The sequence below is a fragment of the Rattus norvegicus genome, chromosome 15 (assembly GCF_021556685.1).
Source record: "Rattus norvegicus strain SHRSP/BbbUtx chromosome 15, alternate assembly SHRSP_T2T, whole genome shotgun sequence".
Classification (NCBI taxonomy): Eukaryota; Metazoa; Chordata; class Mammalia; order Rodentia; family Muridae; genus Rattus; species Rattus norvegicus.
Window position 1 is genome coordinate 82,732,317 of NC_141548.1, and position 21,983 is coordinate 82,754,299.

The 21,983-nt window shown below is 41.2% G+C and overlaps 1 long non-coding RNA gene across 3 annotated transcripts in view; it reads left to right on the forward strand.

The window, feature by feature from the left end:
- LOC134482159 (uncharacterized) overlaps positions 1-8,200 on the forward strand; it is a 35,926-nt gene extending 27,726 nt beyond the window's left edge. For 2 of the 3 annotated variants that reach the window (XR_015639019.1, XR_015639018.1), the window contains exon 3: positions 7,623-8,200. This is a non-coding gene — a long non-coding RNA (uncharacterized LOC134482159). Of the gene's footprint in view, positions 1-2,576; positions 2,688-7,622 lie in introns of all 3 variants that reach the window. The other variant, XR_015639020.1, reaches the window with a different exon arrangement.
- The last annotated feature ends 13,783 nt before the right edge of the window (positions 8,201-21,983 follow it).

Here is a 21,983-nt window from a genome sequence, read left to right on the forward strand (position 1 = left end):
ATCCATTGCTGAAAGCCTCACAAGAATGGGAGATACCAGAGGAGGAAGTAGAGAGCAGTCCAAAGTACTGCCCAGTTCAGATTTAGTACCACCTTAGAGAGTCAACACTATATCACTTGTTAGAAGGCCAGGCCAGGCCAGGCAGGACTATCTCAGAACTCCTCTAGGCCCAGTTGGCTCAGCTAAGGAGAGGAGATCTGCAGTTTAGTTTTTCTGCATTGTTTTTCACAGCTTGATGCATCCTTGTCTCACCTGGGTTACTCAGATTAGATTGTCCTGTAGGGACATCTATAAGGCATGGTCTTAAATCCTGATTGATAACAGAGATGATTGGCCCATCTTGGGAAATAGCATTCCTAGGCAGGTAGTCCTGGGCTGTAAAAGAAAGAGAGCTAAGAGCCAGCTCAAAGGTGTGAGAAAGGGAGAACTGGCCCCACCTCTACCCTGGGCAGTGCAGGAGAGCTGGCCCCTGTGGTGTGGGGTAGGGAGAGCTGTCAGCCTGACCAACTCAGCTACCTCCCAGGCCCAGATTCAGGGCTTTCATGTGATTCACTCCAGCATCTACCCAATCTAGGAACTGCTGGAGCACACGAAGGGGCTGGTCCTTCAGAATCAAAGTTGCAAGATCTCCATGACATGAGATAACAACAGGATATGGGAGAAAAATCCCTCTTGAGGACACAGAATTGATAGCATAGCAGAAGACAGAGGCCTCAAACCAGACCAATGACTCACTGCAATGAACAGATACAAGAAAAGCTATTTAGGCAAAAGGGTGTACTGTATGACACACTGTGACACATTGCAGCATCCACAGTGAGATATTTTGGGGAGGGAGGTTGCAAGGGTGAAGGGCAGATGTGGAAAGACAGGAAGATGAATGGGTTTGGAGTGCATGATGTGAAATTCACAAAGAATCAGCAGAGAGTTTAAAAAAATAAAAAATAAAAAAGCTAAGTATGAACCAATGAGTGAGTCAGAGTGCGAACCAATAAGCAGCATCCTTTCATGGATTATGCATCAGTTCTTGCTGAAGTTTCTGTTTTGACTTCCCTTAATGAGGGACTATGACCTGGAGGTGTAAGCCAAATAAATCCTTCCCTTCTCAAGTTGCTTTTGGTTGGTGTTTTATGAGAATAACAGAAAAACAAAACTAGGAAGCAAAGCATGGCTAAATTAAAACTGTATAGATTCCCCTCCCTGTGGGAAAACACCACCTCTGCGCCAGCTCATAATGAGAGGGCTGGTGGACTCCTAGACTTCATGACTTTTAACAACATCACCACTGAAGAACTGGCACGCTCTGACTAAAAGGGCAAAGAAGTAATAATATGTAAAAGAATAGTAAAATCCTCTCCCAAAAGAACATATTTTGTAATATTTCCTAATATTCCTGGAAGAAAGCACGAACCAAAGATTAAGAGCCAGTCCAACTGTCTTTCAGATGTAATGGAGCCCTCGGTTCAGGCCTGTAATGGTCCGAGTGAGAATGTCCCCCATAGGCACAGATATTTGAATTCTTGGGTGCCCAGTGGTCATGCTGTTTAGCGAGGGTTAGAAGGGGTGATCTTGTTGGAGGAAGCATGTAGATGTAGAGAGTCTAAAGATGTCCAGCCACTCCCAGTATCACATTTCCGGCTTTTTGTGGTTGCAATTTGAGGGGTGATTTCCTGTCTCCACTTCCTGCCACTGTATCAGCCTCTTCCTGCCGCACCCACCTGTGTATCAATATGAAGTTTTATTCTTTTAGAACTGTAGGTTGCCTTGGTCGTCATGGCATCATAACACAGTGACAGTGAATGACACGCAAACACAAGGCACTTCTTTTGTTTTTCATTTTTTAACAGGGTCTTGCTATACATTTCAGGCTGATTTTGAGTTTAGATCTTCTCACCTCACCCCTGAGTCCAGATACCACAAACACATGCAGTTGAGGAACTTTTGCCTTAGGAAAACACCAGGACTATTGTTTCCATTGTCTGCAGGAAATTCCTAGAGACAGCTCAGAACTCTTTGGCTGAGGCATTCTCAAGGCATTGAATCTTTTCAAGAGGATGGGAAAAGTAATTCAAACATGACGGTACAGAGACAGAGTAGATGTATATGGTGTGTCTCCATATTAGTAAAGCATAGGCTGATAAAAATTTAGACAGAAGCGGGACAGGAGAGTGGATTTGTTGATATTTCTTCTGCACTATTGAGTTTAGAGATCGCTCTGAAATCTGAAGGACCAAGTGAAGGACTATTAGGGCATATAACCATACTTTCAATCACTAAAAAGGATAATATAAAAGAGGGAAGCAAGGGAAGGGGGGGAACAGGAAGCACACTAATTTTATTATTACTTATTATAAAAAGCTAATAGACACTACCTAGATAAATGGAAAGCTAGGGTATTATATTGTTATAATTATAAAGATTCCCCGGCTGCTATACAGAAATACAACATTCCTAAATAGTAAGAGAACCGAACAAACACACAGACACAAGTAAAACAAGCCCTAGACTTAATGGCTTAAATTACCAATAAAACGAAAAGGACAGTATTGTATTTAGTGCCTCTGTTTCCCCATTAGGTTATAAGCTACAGAGAAATGAAAACAAAAGAGTGCTTAGCCATGAAAATACATTTCCATCTACCATAGAGGGCGAAACGGAAGTGATAAATGCCTAGAACCACAGACACAGTAAGTAGAAACTAGCTGAGCAAATGGTAGCATTAAGCTCTCTGTCATCTAAGAAAGAGACCATTGTGTTTCACTCTGAATTGAAAGACAAAGATCTCTGATTGTTGTTGTTTCTGCTGTTTGGTTTGTTTGGTTTTGATTTATTTTGTTTTTGGGGGGTATTTGTTTATTTTTTGTTTTTTTGTCTTTTTTTTTTTGAGTCAGAATTTTTCTGTAACGTTCTATGTAGCTGCATTTCCATTTTTCAAGACTATGGGAACATTCTTAACTGACTGTCCAGGAACTCACTCTGTAGACCAGGCTATCCTCACACTCTGAGACCCACATGCCTTTATCTCCCAAGTAGTAGGATGGAAGGTGTGTGAAACCACTCCTGGCTAGACACAACACACACACACACACACACACACACACACACACACACATACACACACATACACACACACATATACACACACACATACACACACATACACATACACACACACACATACACACACATACACACACACACACACACATACACACACATACACACACATACACACACATACACACACATACACACACATACACACATACACACACATACACACACACATACACACACATACACACACATACACACACATACACACACATACACACACATACACACACATACACACACATACACACACATACACACACACATACACACACACATACACACACATACACACACATACACACACATACACACACACATACACACACATACACACACATACACACACACATACACACACACATACACACACATACACACACACACACACGTATGTACATAATACATGTGAGACAAACAAAAAATTACTCAAAGGTAAATAAAAGATTGGCTCCAAATGTTTAATTACAGGAGCCAATGGGCGACATTCTCTACCCAAACCATCATTAAAAAAAATAAAAAGTAGAGAAAGTTGGGTCATAGTATCAGAGAGAATGGGTTTCAATTCAATCAATATTAAGTAAAATTAAGATAGTTCACAATTCACAGCAGAGCTAACAAAGTGTGGATTATTATGCACCCTACCCCAACCCCTAAAGGAACAAAATAGGAATAAAGGGCAAACTTCAAAAAGATATAAGAAGCCATAGGCAGGAGAATGATTGGGTACATCAGACTTTTGTCTTCCCGTATTAATGCACTTTACATGTCAGTACAGCAGGCAATGGGTGCCTACATTAAGCGTTGCTTTGAAATGTGTCTGCGAAGATATTTCTAGGCTAGAGTGACTGTTGCATGTGTGGACGCAGGGTATAGTGCCCTGGCATAGCGGTGATGGGCATTAGCCAATCCTTGAGGGCCAGCATGGAACAATAGACTATGGAAGGAAGAAAGCCTGCTTCCCACTGCCTCCTAGCGGAAGCTGCTGCGTCTATGGCCTCCTGCCCTAGGACAAGAACTGTCAGCCCAGGCTCCTGCATTTCTCAGGCTCAAGGGAATATTCCCCCAGTTTCCCAGAGTTCATCTTGCAAATGGCAGATGGTGTTTTTTTTTTTTTTTTTTTTTTTTATTAACTTGAGTATTTCTTATATACATTTCGAGTGTTATTCCCTTTCCCGGTTTCCGGGCAAACATCCCCCTCCCCCCTCCCCTTCCTTATGGGTGTTCCCCTCCCAACCCTCCCACCATTGCCGCCCTCCCCCCATAGACTAGTTCACTGGGGGTTCAGTCTTAGCAGGACCCAGGGCTTCCCCTTCCACTGGTGCTCTTACTAGGATATTCATTGCTACCTATGGGGTCAGAGTCCAGGGTCAGTCCATGTATAGTCTTTAGGTAGTGGCTTAGTCCCTGGAAGCTCTGGTTGCTTGGCATTGTTGTACTTTTGGGGTCTCGAGCCCCTTCAAGCTCTTCCAGTTCTTTCTCTGATTCCTTCAATAGGGGACCTATTCTCAGTTCAGTAGTTTGCTGCTGGCATTCGCCTCTGTATTTGCTGTATTCTGGCTGTGTCTCTCAGGAGCGATCTACATCCGGCTCCTGTCGGTCTGCACTTCTTTGCTTCATCCATCTAGTCCAATTGGGTGGCTGTATATGTATGGGCCAAATGTGGGACAGGCTCTGAATGGGTGTTCCTTCAGTCTCTGTTTTAATCTTTGCCTCTCCCTTCCCTGCCAAGGGTATTCTTTTTCCTCATTCAAAGAATTCACAGCTGAGGAATGCCGAATGGCTGAGAAACACCTAAAGAAATGTTCAACATCTTTAGTCATAAGGGAAATGCAAATCAAAACAACCCTGAGATTTCACCTCACACCAGTGCGATTGGCTAAGATCAAAAACTCAGGTGACAGCAGATGCTGGCGAGGTTGTGGAGAAAGAGGAACACTCCTCCATTGTTGGTGGGATTGCAGACTGGTAAAACCATTCTGGAAATCAGTCTGGAGGTTCCTCAGAAAATTGGACATTGAACTGCCTGAGGATCCAGCTATACCTCTCTTGGGCATATACCCAAAAGATGCCTCAACATATAAAAGAGACACGTGCTCCACTATGTTCATCGCAGCCTTATTTATAATAGCCAGAAAATGGAAAGAACCCAGATGCCCTTCAACAGAGGAATGGATACAGAAAATGTGGTACATCTACACAATGGAATACTACTCAGCTATCAAAAACAACGAGTTTATGAAATTCGTAGGCAAATGGTTGGAACTGGAAAATATCATCCTGAGTGAACTAACCCAATCACAGATGGTGTTTTTGTTTGTTTGTTTGCTTGTGTTTTTCACACTGTAGTGGTGTTTTGACTGCATGCATCGCTCTGTGAGGGTGTCAGATCCCCTTGAACTGGAGTTACAGACAGTGGTCAGCATCCGTGTAGGTGCTGGGAGTCAAACTTCTAGAATAACAGCCAGTGCTCTCTCTTAACTGCCACCTCTCAAGACCCAGAAAATGAATTTTGACAAACAGAAATTAAAGAAATATTCTTTGATCCCAAATAACTAAAAATCTAGATGTAGTTTCTTTCTACAGTCATTTACTGGGGGCAGCATAGATTGACCCCAGACACTTACATTTAGTATCACTGAACAACAACACTCCTGGTCTTCTTTGATTATTTTTTTAATTATTAACTTTTTAGTTTTGATAATTTTGCACATGTATTCAATACATTGGTCATCGTATTTAAGCACATTACCTTCGTATGCTTTTTTAAGTAAAATTTTGTTTTTCTGGTTTATATTTATTAGCACCATAAAATTATTTCAGAAGCTATAACTTCTCGAATGTGCTTCTTATTTACTTATTTACTTGGTATTAGCCTCTACTAGCTATCCCTCTGACACACATAACTTGTATCTTGATGTCTTAACATAGCCACTGTCATTTATGGTGGATTGACATACAATGACACAGCTTATTATACCACTGTCAGGAACCTAGGAGAAGCCTGGCTTGGCAGTTATGGCTTCAGGCCTCTGATGCGTGTGGACCCTGATGGCTAGTAATCCCCTCTAGATGTCTTCAGTCACACAATGACAGACCAGCAAGAGAACTGCCTGGAACTGGATCAAGTAGAGCCCCTTTGCACTGTTCTGTTGCTATGTTATCAGGGCCAAAAGCAACTTGAAAAAGAAAGGGTTATTTTGTATAACATTCCAAAGTCTATAATGTGAGAACAGCGTAAAATGGTCAGTGGAGCAGGAATCAGAGGGATCACATTTTATCCACACACAAGAAAGACAACAGGATATGGGTCTGGGCTCAAATCCTATTCTCAATGATGTACTTCTTCCACAAGGCTATGCTTCCTAGAGGGCCCACAACGACTTAAAATAGTGTCACCAAATGAGCATGAGGGTTCATATACAGGAGCCTATGGGTGACAATTCGTACTCAACCCTCCCCCTCCCCAGCATTTCTTTCCTAGATCTGAGTCTTTTTCCTGTTGTGTGTTTCCAGTTTGTGAGCTTTGGGATACTGGACTCTGTACAAAGCAAATTAGGGCTCCAAAGCCCAGCTCAATTTGGAATCAACTGGGATCAGCTCACTTTTGTCATCTAATCGTAGAAGCCACAGTAGCATCTGTCCTAGGACCCAATCAGCTGTAAAGCCCCATCTAAAGCCAAAGGCAGGGACAGTGACTCCAATTTTTGATAGGGTAATGGAGGTAAACGTAGAGCTCTGGAAAAGCATTGCGATCAGAAATATTATTCCAATCATCTGTCAAACATTTTCCATGATGTTCTATGTAGCTGCATTTCCATTTTTCAACACTATGGGAAAATTCTTAAATTTGTTAGTCCATTCTTTTGTTCATGTTACTAATGTGACAGATAGCCTTGTTTAAATCTCTGGATATATGTGGAGAAGTTATGCCTCTTAGGAATAGACACAGGAACTCCTGTATCATGGCATCTCCAGGTGTTCACCATCGAGCCACCGCATCAAATTGTCTTCCACCAGAATGAAATCAACTGTGCCTCATTAAGGAGCAACGTATCCGTGTTGGTTGCTTGACAATTATCCTGCTATCTGTGACTGACTTATACAACATATTCTCCAATGGAAACAGCAGCCTTTAAAATGAAACAAATTTTTCTTTCTCCCTCACTCTGCACTCACGTGTCCAGAGGCGTGGGGGTGGGGGTGAAGAATCACTTTTTCACTGATATTTTGTCGCATGACAGAGGGTTCGTCTTGGTTGTAGACATCTGGAATTTGAGATTAACCCTTCTTAAAACCTAAGTGGCTTTCATTTTAAGGTTAATGCTTCCATTACGAAAATGCGTAATGAGCAGAAAGCAAACATTTGAAGGTGGCATTCAGTTTTTTTTCAAATCTGTTGTCTCTTTTACAAATAGTTATTATTTCAGAATGAAAATATATAAATGTAAGTATCCATCCCTGTAACCTTTCTTCCTTATAAGATTCCATCTTTTCTTTCCCCTCAGTTTTTCATCCTAGCAGCCCTGGTTAGTTCTTCATTGGAAGAAAACTACTGCCTACAGAAGGGATGAAAAAAAGGAACGAGACATTAGCTAAGAGCTTGGAAACGTCAACAACGTTCTCCAGCAGTATCCTCAAGCAAGTCTTGTGTTGTTTGAAGGGAATACAAGCGTGATGTTTGCAGGTCTAGGATAGTGATGAGACCTGCTCTGAGAGTAAGAATTTGAATGGACACCTGTCTGACTACAGCCCCTGCAAGGTTTTTTTATCCTAAAACTAAAAACAGTGAATTAAGGTTCTCCCTTAATTCCTAAAAAAATGTTCAACATACAGTTGAAAACTCAAAAAAAAGATACAGAAAGAATTCTCTGGAAATGTCACTCTGGAGATTGATAGAATGTTCAATATTTCTATTAAAGTTGTTATCTGCATGTGTGTACAGGGCAGTGTGTCATATAAACCTATTTTTAATGAGACTATATGTACAGTTTTTTATATCCTTTTTCACTTTGCCATGAATCACTTTAGTGATTTAGAGAACGTTCCAAATCAATGAATAAAGATAAATACTTTTAAGGGCCTACTACTATTATCTGACTTTATTCAATGGCTATTTGGTTTATTAGAAAATCTGAAAGATATGTAAGATGATGTAATCAATACTCTTGTATGTGTTCTGTTTCTTGTCTCCTAAATTATTGTTCACTGACAGATTTTTAAGATGAAAATTCTTGGACTTAAATGCTTAACCAGTGGCTTGCTTACAGCTTAAAAATCCCTAGAGCAAGGGTGAAGTGACTTGCACAATCAAACTGCTCTATGGATTAGAAGATGATTATGTGGACAACAACTGTTATATTTAAATCATGTGTCTTCTGGACCTTTGACTTAATTTATAGGGAGGAGTGCAGGGGTGGGGATGTTCAGTCCTATCTTTTGACCACATAAGGTTAACAGGCCACATATAGGGACAGACATAGGCTATGATCTCAGCAGGGGCTCATGACATGGGAGACTCAGATACTAGGACATGGCAAGAAAGGAGAAACTCCAGGTTGTGACAGGACATGGTAAATTTATGGTCCTGATTAGCATCATCATTTTGGTTTCCCATGGATCCATACCAAAACAAAACAAAACAAGCAAGCCCCGGCCCAAATGAAGCTGTACTTCAGCCCTTTCAATTTCTGAACAGAGGAGCTGAGGATGGATGGAACTCGGTTGATTCAGTGTTTGCTTAACGTGTTCAATTGTGTGGGTTCGAGACCCAGCACTGCAGAAAGAAAGCTAGGGTGGTCTTATAACCTAGGGAGGTCAGAACAGGAGGATCAGATGTTCACATGTATCCCCAGCTGTGTAATGAATATGAAATATGCTGGGGCTATTTGAGACTTTGTTTCTTTGTGTGTGTGTGTGTGTGTGTGTGTGTGTGTGTGTGCATGTGTTATGAGTAGAGAATGTCAACCTGCTTGGACAGTTTGAGCCATGGATTTTTTGATCACCTTGGATCTTGTATGAGAGAGAAAGTTTCTGGCTATTCTGTATTGAGGGCTAGTGTGTGTGTGTGTGTGTGTGTGTGTGTGTGTGTGTGTGTGTGTGTTGGGGGACACTGTCTCTTCTGCTGCACTTTTTTAGCTTATTATTATTCTATTTAAACTGTTATAACTTTTAAATCTATGTTTCTCATTAACATTTCCTTCATTGTGGTCCCGGTAGAATTAATAAGGTACAGCTTGAGCATGGGTAGAAGAGGGCGAGGAAGACATGTTGGGGAATTCAGGAAGGGCCCTGTGGGAGGTCTGGGACCTTGGCATCTAGAGGTCAGTGTGAGGGTAGTGACTTGTGAAGTCTGTGGCTGCTGAGTGAATGAAGATGGGTGTGGCCAAAGGATGTTCAGCTGGATTCCTTCTCAGCCACTCTGTGAGGATGGAGGTCTGGGTTTGTACGATGTGTGGACACAAGGATCTAGAAATTAGGGCCAGTGCTGCAAATGTGGGCAACAGGAGTTCAGGTGAACCGAGGCTCATGGGATCTCTTCCTCATCTCCTGGCCTTCCTCAGGAACTCCTGAACTTGGAGAGCAGAAGGAGGAGGAAGGTTTGATCTTTGAGGAGAAAAACCGCAAAATAAATTGAGTTCCACACAAATCAATCTTGGGGCACTCGCAAGAAGAGAGAACGTGAAAAGCACTGGTTTCAACCCCGTTACAACAACATAGGTTGGCCTGACACCCAGTTCTCCCAGAGCCTAGACCACCAACCAAGGAGTGTACCTGAAGGGATCCATGACTCCAGATACCTATGTATCTGGACATATCTGACAGCAACTGGAGGAGAGGCTTTTGGTCCTGGGGAGTTTTGATGACCTCACACAAGCTAGGCATAAGTTCTGCTCCTAAAAATGTTCCTAGTTCACCCAGTTCAGTTTCAACTCATGAAGATGTTGTTTAAGAATTAGAATTAAAAGAGCTCCTGGAGTCGATTTACTGGTTCAACACATGCAGGAACCTCCCAGGTCTGGTAAGAAGAATCAGGAAGTAAAGAGAGCCCAGGTTCTGATTACCTTAATCTCAAAGAAACAGGCATGGCTTCCCACACTTCAGTTTCCCAGAGCAGAGCTCAGACCTCAGCTCGATTTCTCAACAGTGTCAGTAAGAGCTGTGGAGTGCCGATTCTATGGTCTGCTCAGTACATTCTAGGGTGATATGAGAAGTGTTTGGCTCTACATGATGAGGGAAATCCCACGATAAAAAAGCTGCTTTGGTGATTTTATGATTTTTAAAAAAAAATGCTTTATTTACCTGTATGGGTATTTTTGTCTGCTTGTAAGTCTGTGCATGTTTGCTGCCTGGGGAGGCCAGCACAGGGGTCTGGATCCTCTGGGACTAAAGGTACACTTGGGACCAGCCATATGGATACTGAAAATGGAACTGATCAGGTGTTCTCTGCTAGAGTCAGTGCTTTTAACTGCTGAACCATCTGTCTGTCCATCTTGTATGAGTTTACTGTACACATGGGTGCAGGAATGCCACAGGGTGCCAGATCCCTTGGAGCTGGAGTTACAGGTGGTTGGAACCCTCCATGTGGGTGCTGGGAAATAAACCCAGGTTCTCTATCACGGTACCGAACACTCTTAACCTCCAAGCCATCTCTCAACAGCACTCTGGTTGGGAACCTCATTAAGACGACTTTTACTGAAATTGTATTTATCAGATAAGGATCTGTGTTTGGAAGGAAAAATTTAAGGCTTTAAAATAAACCATCTTAGATTTAGGGTAGGCTCCAAATTTAAAGAAAAACTCTATAGAGATGAATGAGTAATATATCACCTTTGTCGTCGTCATCATCATCATCATCATCATCATCATCAGCATCATCATCATCATCATAAGCAGCAGCAGCAGCATTGTAGAGGAACATATAAGCACACAGTGACATACGAAGAAGACTATGTTGAGATGGAGTCAGGCTGGCATGTTGCTAGTACAAGTCCCGGAAGGCCAGCAGTGCCATGAGGCACAAAAGCCTGGAAAGGGTGGCTCACCCTTGCCCTTCCTGGATGCAGAAGGAGCCCAAATTCTGACACTGTTCTAATCAGGGTCGCTATGGCTGTGATGAAACACCATGACCAAAGCAGCTTGGGGACGAAGGGGTTTATTTGGCTCACACGAACATATCACTGTTTACCACCCACGCAAGTCAGGGCAGGAACTCACAGAGGGCAGGAACCTAGAGGCAGCAACTGCTGCGGACTTTAAGGAAGAGTGTTGCTTACTGGCTTGTTCCTCATGACCTGCTCCTATAGAACCCAGAACCATCAACTTAGGGATGGCACCACCCACAGTGGGCTTTGCTGTCCACCATCGATCACTAATAAAGAAAATGTTCTACATGCCTGCCAACAGCATGATCTTATGGAGGCTCCCTCCTCTCCGATGACTCTAGCTTATGTCAATTTGACATAAAATTTGCCAGCACACACGCCTTCATTTTGGACTTCTGACCCACACATGGAGAAAAAAATATATAATTTTTTTTGTTGTTCTAGCTTGCCAAGGTTGTGATAATAATTTATTATACAGCACAGAGGAGAAAAATATATAACTCATCTTCCTCAATATTTGGTCTAGCCTAGAGTAGCCCATATAAATACAGAGTTCGTATTTTTACTTAATCTATTCAATTGAGATTTTGCTCATTTACTTATTTATCTGTTATTATGTGCATGTCACAGCATGCATGCATCTGTGCACGTGTGTGTGTGTGTGTGTGTGTGTGTGTGTGTGTGTGTGTGTGTGTGGTGTCACGGCAGGTCAGAAGGAAACATTTCTTCCACCCTGTGGTTGAGGAACAGATCTCACACAGAGCTGGTAGCCAGCTCCTTTATCTGCTAAGTCACATTGCAAGCCCTGTTTTGTCCTGACATAGGGTATCACAGTGTAGTTCATGCAAGCCTCAGTCCCTCAGCCCTCCTGCCTGCACCTCCTGGGTGCTGGGACTAGGGATGTGCAGGAGCCAATGAACATCGGAGCTGACATTACTTTACACTCTGCCTCGTCTCTTTTCCTCTCTACTCCATATGCATAAGCAGGTCATGTGCCTATAAATGCTTACAGGGAAAGAGTCAAAAGTTAGGGGAAGCCATAATTATTTGAAAATAAGTATTCGAAACAGTTATTTTCTTTTCATGATTAACTCAGAGACAGTATGTCTAAATCATTTTATTTAAAGCATAAGGATGTGTGTATATAAGCGTGCGTGCACACACACATGCACACAAGTATATGTATATTTACAACTAAGAATCTCTCTCTATATATATACATACATACATATATATATATATACATACATACATACATACATATATATATATATATATATATATATATATTCTTAGTTAGGATTTCTATTGCTGTGATGAAAATACTACGACCAAAAAGCAAGTTCGGGAGGAGAGGGTTTATTTTGGCTTCCACTCCCACATTGCTGTTCATCACTAAAGGAAATCAGAACAGGAATTCCAAAAGGGCAGGAACCTGGAGGCAGAAGCTCATCCGAAGTCTCTGGAAGGGTGTGGTTTACTTGCTTCACATGGCTTGCTCAGCCCACTCTCTTATGAAAGCCAGGACCACCAGCCCAGCACTGGGCCCTCCCCATTCATCACAGCTGGACTCATAGAGGCATTTCCTCAACTGTGGCTCCTTTCTCTCTGGTCATCCTAGCTTATACAAGTTGATACACAAAACCCGTCAGTACATCTATATAGCAGTAATACACACACACACACACACACACACACACACACACTAAAATTTCTATCATCTCAACTTCCTTTTTAAGTTTTCATTTATTTTTAATGCATGTTTTCTGTGTGAGTGCATGTGAGCTTGATCTCTATATAGGGGCACGCATACCCAGTGTGCATGTTCTGCTCAGAGAACGACATGGTGGAGTTTGTTCTCTCTATTCACCTTTACCTAGGGTCAGAGGATGAAGCTCAGGTCTCCAGGCTTGCACACCAAGCCCGAGTCCTCTTTACCCACTGAGCCTTCTCAGCACTCCCCTTCTTGGTTTTAGGCACGGTCACATGTAACTCATGCTGGCATTGAACTCACACTGGAGCCAAGGTTGGCTTTGAACTCCTGATCTTCTGCTCCCGTGTTTACCGTATGAGGATGACAGACATGGACCATACCACACTTACGTTTCAACAACTTCTTTTAAAGACAATATTCTAACCCATAGAGTTCACTGTACACAAATGCTAAGGAACGATGGAACACTGGTAGAGTTGGCAGCAAGGACTCCCATCCCCCTTCACCTAGAAAGCAAACTTGAAGAGTCCACTTCTGTTTCTAAAAGAAATTGGGTTTGACTACTTAATCATCAGTTAAGACTAGGACTGCGAAACAAAACTAAGACACCTTTGTGTCGATGCAGCTATCCTTCCTACCAAAGCAGTATTGTCCTATTCCTGGTCCCTTGGCTTGGTCCCTTCCTCCTCAAGCATCCTGAGTGAACAACACCATGGAATGACCCTCTTGCTCGGCAACACAGATCATTCACCTGGAGCCACCTTGACCAGCGTCTCTGTGCCTTTAACTTTTAGGCTCTTTCAATTCTCTCACTGGTCTCCTCAGGTTTGATTGATCACTACATGAGGAGACATGGGATGCCCCGTGTCCACCCGCAACGGCATCCTAATAGTCAGCAAAGCTGGTTACTCTCTGATCGTGAAATGACACAGCTGCAATGACACAAGCCCCCTCCCTTCCCTTTCTCTCCATCTCATCTCATTTACCTCTTGAAATTCTGCTTGCTTCTTCTCTTCGGCATGGGCAGAGTCTTTATTTCCCTTCGATCATTGATGTCTACAGGTCTCACTATGGAGTTTAGGGGAATTGATGAAAGGGAGCCAAACCCAGGCCTATAGTGATATTTATTACTCCGCTAAATTCAGAAATCGTCAACAGGCAGAGTAGGCATTAGATAAGAGGAATTGTCAGAAAAGAGATTAAGTAAGAAAATGAGCTATATGTTGTTAATGCAAATAACAATGAACAAAAAAAGTAAATTGTAAAATCGGTAAAGTCTTGAGTGCTTTGCTAATAGACTGGAGATAAGAGACAGCATATCAATAAATTCAGACGTGGTAATCAGAAGAGGAAAATCAAGAGGGGTAAATACAGAAAGAGATAAAGAGAAGAAAAATAAAAAGTAGAATATTAAAAAAAGTAAGAATAAGAAATAAAAAGAATGTAAAATTGCAGGGAATTAAATTCTAGGAAAAGTCACAACTATCCATTGCTTTCTAGTTAAAAAGTTACAAAACCGTGAAATATTTTCAGTCACCAGTTGGAATTTAATGTAACCTGGGGAGAAAAACTTTGGTCCAACATGATTATGTTCTAGTATGCTGGTCGACATATAAGAAAATGATCACTGACAGATGGCTGAAGTCTTGTGTTATTTTTGTTAAGTTGTAATGTAAACATACTTATGACTTTTTCTTAACTCCACAAAAGCCAATGCTTTCTGGATTTCTTAAAAATATCTTAGTCAAAGTGATTAATCAAGAGCCAGTATGTAAATGGTATTTTAATTTTTAAAATATTTATTCACTTAGTTATTGAGTGTGGAAGGTCTAGGCCAAACGTTGTACATGTGGAGCTTGGAGGAGAAGCTTTTTTTTTTTTTTTGGTTCTTTTTTTTTGCGGAGCTGGGAACCGAACCCAGGGCCTTGCGCTTCCTAGGCAAGCGCTCTACCACTGAGCTAAATCCCCAACCCCTCGGAGGAGAAGCTTTAATAGTGGGTTCTCTCCTTCCATCTTCTGTCACCTTTTAGATTAGCTAATGGATCACCTGTCTCTGCCTCCTACCTGTATGTAGGAATGCTGGTCTTACAGATGTGGGCCACAGCACTTAGGCGTTTATGTGGTGTTCTGGTTTGAGGGAGAAGTTTCCCCACAGGCTCACATGTTTGAACATTGTTCCCTGTTTGTGGTACTGTCTGGGGAGGTGGAGCTTTGCTGGAGGAAGTACATCCTTAGGGTCAGGCTTTGAGAGCTCCTGTAGGCTCTGTGCTTTGTGTTTGTGGTTGAAGAGATGATTTCTCAGCTCCTAGTATATCATATGGACTCTACCCTTGAAACCATAAGCCTAAGTAAAACGTTTGTTCATGAAGCTGCCTTTTGGCATAGCGTTTTACCACAGCAATAGAGAAGTGAGCAAAATGTGCATTTGAGGGACAGAATTCGGGTCATTAGGCCTGTGTTACCAGTAGTTTTATTTCACTAAGACATCTCTGTGGCATGGACTTAATATTTCTAAATTCTGTGTTTATTCCCATTTTTCATTTCCTTATATATTCATTTCATTTATTATTCTAGTAGAACATGTTAACACGTAAAAGGAGGTAGGACAACTTTGTTATGTTTGAACTATCTGGATCTATGACAATAAGATACTGTACCTAACCTAATTCTTATTGCTTCTTGGATTACTAAAGATGTAATATTTTTGAAGCCTCAAAACCACAGTGAAGGTTATACATTCATTGCCAGTTCCAAATATAATCCGGACACTAAATGCATTTGAGTTTAATTAGGAGATATTCCACCTTAATCATGATCTTCACATGTTATATGTCTGCAAGTTTCTAGCAGCTGAACTGGCCTGAGCTCTAAGGAGCTTGATGTTCCAAGCCTGACCTTTGCTATGCTCAGTGGGCTTGTGTCTCCTGTGCTCAAGACAGCTGCTGCCTCTCCAGGCATCGTGTCTTCAGATACATCTCGAAAACAGGAAGGGACCAGCTCTAGCATTTTGCTTTTTGAGATGGGAAGAGAAATGTCAGGTTTCTCTCTGATGTTTCATAGACCAGAACTGGCTCCCAGGACACATTTTGTCTACTCATTTGCAAAAAGAGAATGAAATTATTAGACTACTGTAGATTAATGGTGGCTCATCCCCTGTGTCTGAGATTTCAGGCATGACAAAATCATGTTTCCATTGAACATAAAGGAAGGTTTAAGGACCGTCAGGTTAGCAAGTCACAGATATCTAAGGATATGAATATAAAGAATGTGAATAGCACATTAGTTCTGCATAATAAATAAGTTGCTCAGGGTTTGGAACTAATCAATAAACTATTTCTTAAATGATGATCATATTTGTTTAACTTATTAAGTAATTTGGGGATGAAATATTGACCAAGTATAAATTATATAGACTTGGAAGTTCTCACAATACCCAGTAATAGGTACCCGTGTTCAGTCAGATTGTTGTAGGATGATGTCACAGGTGAGGCAGGTACAGGATAGAAGGAGGCCTGTCATTGGAGGAGAAGGAAGGATGGGCGGGAGGGAAGTTTGAAGGAAGAGGAGGAGACTAGAACAGAAAGGAGGAGAGAGGAAAGAGGAGAGGGTGAAAAGCCATGGCAGGTGATGTTAAGATTCTGCTGTGTATTTACAGGTTGTTATTAATGTTCCTAAGGGATGGATGGTACCGGGCTTTGTATGTTTAAGTGGGCAATTATATCTTATCATTTGGGTCAAAGGTTATCGTGTTGTGTGTTCTTTTATGTGACGGTTTGAGTGTAGGAAAGTGTGTGGCAGCAGGAGACAATGGGCCGCCGAGGAGTTAGGATGTGATTCTGACAAGATATCTAGCAGATATCCTGGGGCCCCGTGGTGCAGGACCAAGCGAGGTAAAAGACAAATACATTTTTTATTTTTTATATTTTTACAACAACAGGTTGTCACAGAAATCGTGACCAGTATGAACTCTTTCATCAGGTACAGCTTGGTTATGTTGCAAATATTTTTCCTGTATCATTAGATGACACCAGGCTGGGAGTGAGTTAAGAGTCACAGCACAGATTACTGAGAGCATTTTCGTGGATCTACTTCCACGTTTAGGGTTTTTGTTTCTCTTCATGGCTTCCCAGAAGGAGGTTTCACACTTGCATGTGTATACTGTGGTGCTCACCTGGTACCTAGCATTTGCTCCACCTGCCTGCTATAGCTTCTTCTTTCTTTCTTTTTTTTTTTTTTTTGTTAGTAATGTGCTATAGGGTTTTATTTAATATTCAAATGACAATATGAATATATATTCTTTTTTTTTTAAGTCTATAAATAATTTAATTTTTTTTTTTATTAACTTGAGTATTTCTTATATACATTTCGAGTGTTATTCCCTTTCCCGGTTTCCGGGCAAACATCCCCCTCCCCCCTCCCCTTCCTTATGGGTGTTCCCCTCCCAACCCTCTCCCCATTGCCGCCCTCCCTCCATAGACTAGTTCACTGTGGGTTCAGTCTTAGCAGGACCCAGGGCTTCCCCTTCCACTGGTGCTCTTACTAGGATATTCATTGCTACCTATGGGGTCAGAGTCCAGGGTCAGTCCATGTATAGTCTTTAGGTAGTGGCTTAGTCCCTGGAAGCTCTGGTTGCTTGGCATTGTTGTACTTTTGGGGTCTCGAGCCCCTTCAAGCTCTTCCAGTTCTTTCTCTGATTCCTTCAATAGGGGACCTATTCTCAGTTCAGTGGTTTGCTGCTGGCATTCGCCTCTATATTTGCTGTATTCTGGCTGTGTCTCTCAGGAGCGATCTACATCCGGCTCCTGTCGGTCTGCACTTCTTTGCTTCATCCATCTTGTCTAATTGGGTGGCTGTATATGTATGGGCCACATGTGGGGCAGGCTCTGAATGGGTGTTCCTTCAGTCTCTGTTTTAATCTTTGCCTCTCCCTTCCCTGCCAAGGGTATTCTTTTTCCTCATTTAAAGAAGGAGTGAAGCATTCACATTTTGATCATCCGTCTTGAGTTTCGTTTGTTCTAGGGATCTAGGGTAATTCAACCATTTGGGCTAATAGCCACTTATCAATGAGTGCATACCATGTATGTCTTTCTGTGATTGGGTTAGCTCACTCAGGATGATATTTTCCAGTTCCAACCATTTGCCTACGAATTTCATAAACTCGTTGTTTTTGATAGCTGAGTAATATTCCATTGTGTAGATGTACCACATTTTCTGTATCCATTCCTCTGTTGAAGGGCATCTGGGTTCTTTCCACCTTCTGGCTATTATAAATAAGGCTGCGATGAACATAGTGGAGCACGTGTCTCTTTTATATGTTGAGGCATCTTTTGGGTATATGCCCAAGAGAGGTATAGCTGGATCATCAGGCAGTTCAATGTCCAATTTTCTGAGGAACCTCCAGACTGATTTCCAGAATGGTTTTACCAGTCTGCAATCCCACCAACAATGGAGGAGTGTTCCTCTTTCTCCACATCCTCGCCAGCATCTGCTGTCACCTGAGTTTTTGATCTTAGCCAATCGCACTGGTGTGAGGTGAAATCTCAGGGTTGTTTTGATTTGCATTTCCCTTATGACTAAAGATGTTGAACATTTCTTTAGGTGTTTCTCAGCCATTCGGCATTCCTCAGCTGTGAATTCTTTGTTTAGCTCTGAACCCCATTTTTTAATAGGGTTATTTGTTTCCCTGCGGTCTAACTTCTTGAGTTCTTTGTATATTTTGGAAATAAGGCCTCTATCTGTTGTAGGATTGGTAAAGATCTTTTCCCAATCTGTTGGTTGCCGTTTTGTCCTAACCACAGTGTCCTTTGCCTTACAGAAGCTTTGCAGTTTTATGAGATCCCATTTGTCGATTCTTGATCTTAGAGCATAAGCCATTGGTGTTTTGTTCAGGAAATTTTTTCCAGTGCCCATGTGTTCCAGATGCTTCCCTAGTTTTTCTTCTATTAGTTTGAGTGTGTCTGGTTTGATGTGGAGGTCCTTGATCCACTTGGACTTAAGCTTTGTACAGGGTGATAAGGATGGATCGATCTGCATTCTTCTACATGTTGCCCTCCAGTTGAACCAGCACCATTTGCTGAAAATACTATCTTTTTTCCATTGGATGGTTTTGGCTCCTTTGTCAAAAATCAAGTGACCATAGGTGTGTGGGTTCATTTCTGTGTCTTCAATTCTATTCCATTGGTCTATCTGTCTGTCTCTGTACCAATACCATGCAGTTTTTATCACTATTGCTCTGTAATACTGCTTGAGTTCAGGGATAGTGATTCCCCCTGAAGTCCTTTTATTGTTGAGGATAGCTTTAGCTATCCTGGGTTTTTTGTTATTCCAGATGAATTTGCAAATTGTTCTGTCTAACTCTTTGAAGAATTGGATTGGTATTTTGATGGGGATTGCATTGAATCTGTAGATTGCTTTTGGTAAGATGGCCATTTTTACCATATTAATCCTGCCAATCCATGAGCATGGGAGATCTTTCCATCTTCTGAGGTCTTCTTCAATTTCTTTCCTCAGTGTCTTGAAGTTCTTATTGTACAGATCTTTTACTTGCTTGGTTAAAGTCACACCGAGGTACTTTATATTATTTGGGTCTATTATGAAGGGTGTCGTTTCCCTAATTTCTTTCTCGGCTTGTTTCTCTTTTGTATAGAGGAAGGCAACTGATTTATTTGAGTTAATTTTATACCCAGCCACTTTGCTGAAGTTGTTTATCAGCTTTAGTAGTTCTCTGGTGGAACTTTTGGGATCACTTAAATATACTATCATGTCATCTGCAAATAGTGATATTTTGACCTCTTCTTTTCCGATCTGTATACCTTTGATCTCCTTTTGTTGTCTGATTGCTCTGGCTAGAACTTCAAGAACTATATTGAATAAGTAGGGAGAGAGTGGGCAGCCTTGTCTAGTCCCTGATTTTAGTGGGATTGCTTCAAGTTTCTCTCCATTTAGTTTAATGTTAGCAACTGGTTTGCTGTATATGGCTTTTACTATGTTTAGGTATGGGCCTTGAATTCCTATTCTTTCCAGGACTTTTATCATGAAGGGGTGTTGAATTTTGTCAAATGCTTTCTCAGCATCTAATGAAATGATCATGTGGTTCTGTTCTTTCAGTTTGTTTATATGATGGATCACGTTGATGGTTTTCCGTATATTAAACCATCCCTGCATGCCTGGGATGAAGCCTACTTGATCATGGTGGATGATTGTTTTGATGTGCTCTTGAATTCGGTTTGCCAGAATTTTATTGAGTATTTTTGCGTCGATATTCATAAGGGAAATTGGTCTGAAGTTCTCTTTCTTTGTTGTGTCTTTGTGTGGTTTAGGTATAAGAGTAATTGTGGCTTCATAGAAGGAATTCGGTAGGGCTCCATCTGTTTCAATTTTGTGGAATAGTTTGGATAATATTGGTATGAGGTCTTCTATGAAGGTTTGATAGAATTCTGCACTAAACCCGTCTGGACCTGGGCTCTTTTTGGTTGGGAGACCTTTAATGACTGCTTCTATTTCCTTAGGAGTTATGGGGTTGTTTAACTGCTTTATCTGTTCCTGATTTAACTTCGATACCTGGTATCTGTCTAGGAAATTGTCCATTTCCTGAAGATTTTCAAATTTTGTTGAATATAGGTTTTTATAGTAAGATCTGATGATTTTTTGAATTTCCTCCGAATCTGTAGTTATGTCTCCCTTTTCATTTCTGATTTTGTTAATTTGGACACACTCTCTGTGTCCTCTCGTTAGTCTGGCTAAGGGTTTATCTATCTTGTTGATTTTCTCAAAGAACCAACTTTTGGTTCTGTTGATTCTTTCTATGGTCCTTTTTGTTTCTACTTGGTTGATTTCAGCTCTGAGTTTGATTATTTCCTGCCTTCTACTCCTCCTGGGTGTATTTGCTTCTTTTTGTTCTAGAGCTTTTAGGTGTGCTGTCAAGCTGCTGACATATGCTCTTTCCTGTTTCTTTCTGCAGGCACTCAGCGCTATGAGTTTTCCTCTTAGCACAGCTTTCATTGTGTCCCATAAGTTTGAGTATGTTGTATCTTCATTTTCATTAAATTCTAAAAAGTTTTTAATTTCTTTCTTTATTTCTTCCTTGACCAGGTTATCATTGAGTAGAGCATTGTTCAATTTCCACGTATATGTGGGCATTCTTCCCTTATTGTTATTGAAGACCAGTTTTAGGCCGTGGTGGTCCGATAGCACGCATGGGATTATTTCTATCTTTCTGTACCTGTTGAGGCCCGTTTTTTGACCAATTATATGGTCAATTTTGGAGAAAGTACCATGAGGAGCTGAGAAGAAGGTATATCCTTTTGCTTTAGGATAGAATGTTCTATAAATATCCGTTAAGTCCATTTGGCTCATGACTTCTCTTAGTCTGTCTACATCACTGTTTAATTTCTGTTTCCATGATCTGTCCATTGATGAGAGTGGGGTGTTGAAATCTCCCACTATTATTGTGTGAGGTGCAATGTGTGTTTTGAGCTTTAGTAAGGTTTCTTTTACATATGTAGGTGCCCTTGTATTTGGGGCATAGATATTTAGGATTGAGAGTTCATCTTGGTTGATTTTTCCTTTGATGAATATGAAGTGTCCTTCCTTATCTTTTTTGATGACTTTTAGTTGTAAATTGATTTTATTTGATATTAGAATGGCTACTCCAGCTTGCTTCTTCTGACCATTTGCTTGGAAAGTTGTTTTCCAGCCTTTCACTCTGAGGTAGTGTCTGTCTTTGTCTCTGAGGTGTGTTTCCTGTAGGCAGCAGAATGCAGGGTCCTCGTTGCGTATCCAGTTTGTTAATCTATGTCTTTTTATTGGGGAGTTGAGGCCATTGATATTGAGAGATATTAAGGAATAGTGATTATTGCTTCCCGTTATATTCATATTTGATGTGAGGTTATGTTTGTGTGCTTTCATTCTCTTTGTTTTGTTGCCAAGACGATTAGTTTCTTGCTTCTTCTAGGGTATAGCTTGCCTCCTTATGTTGGGCTTTACCATTTATTATCCTTTGTAGTGCTGGATTTGTAGAAAGATATTGTGTAAATTTGGTTTTGTCATGG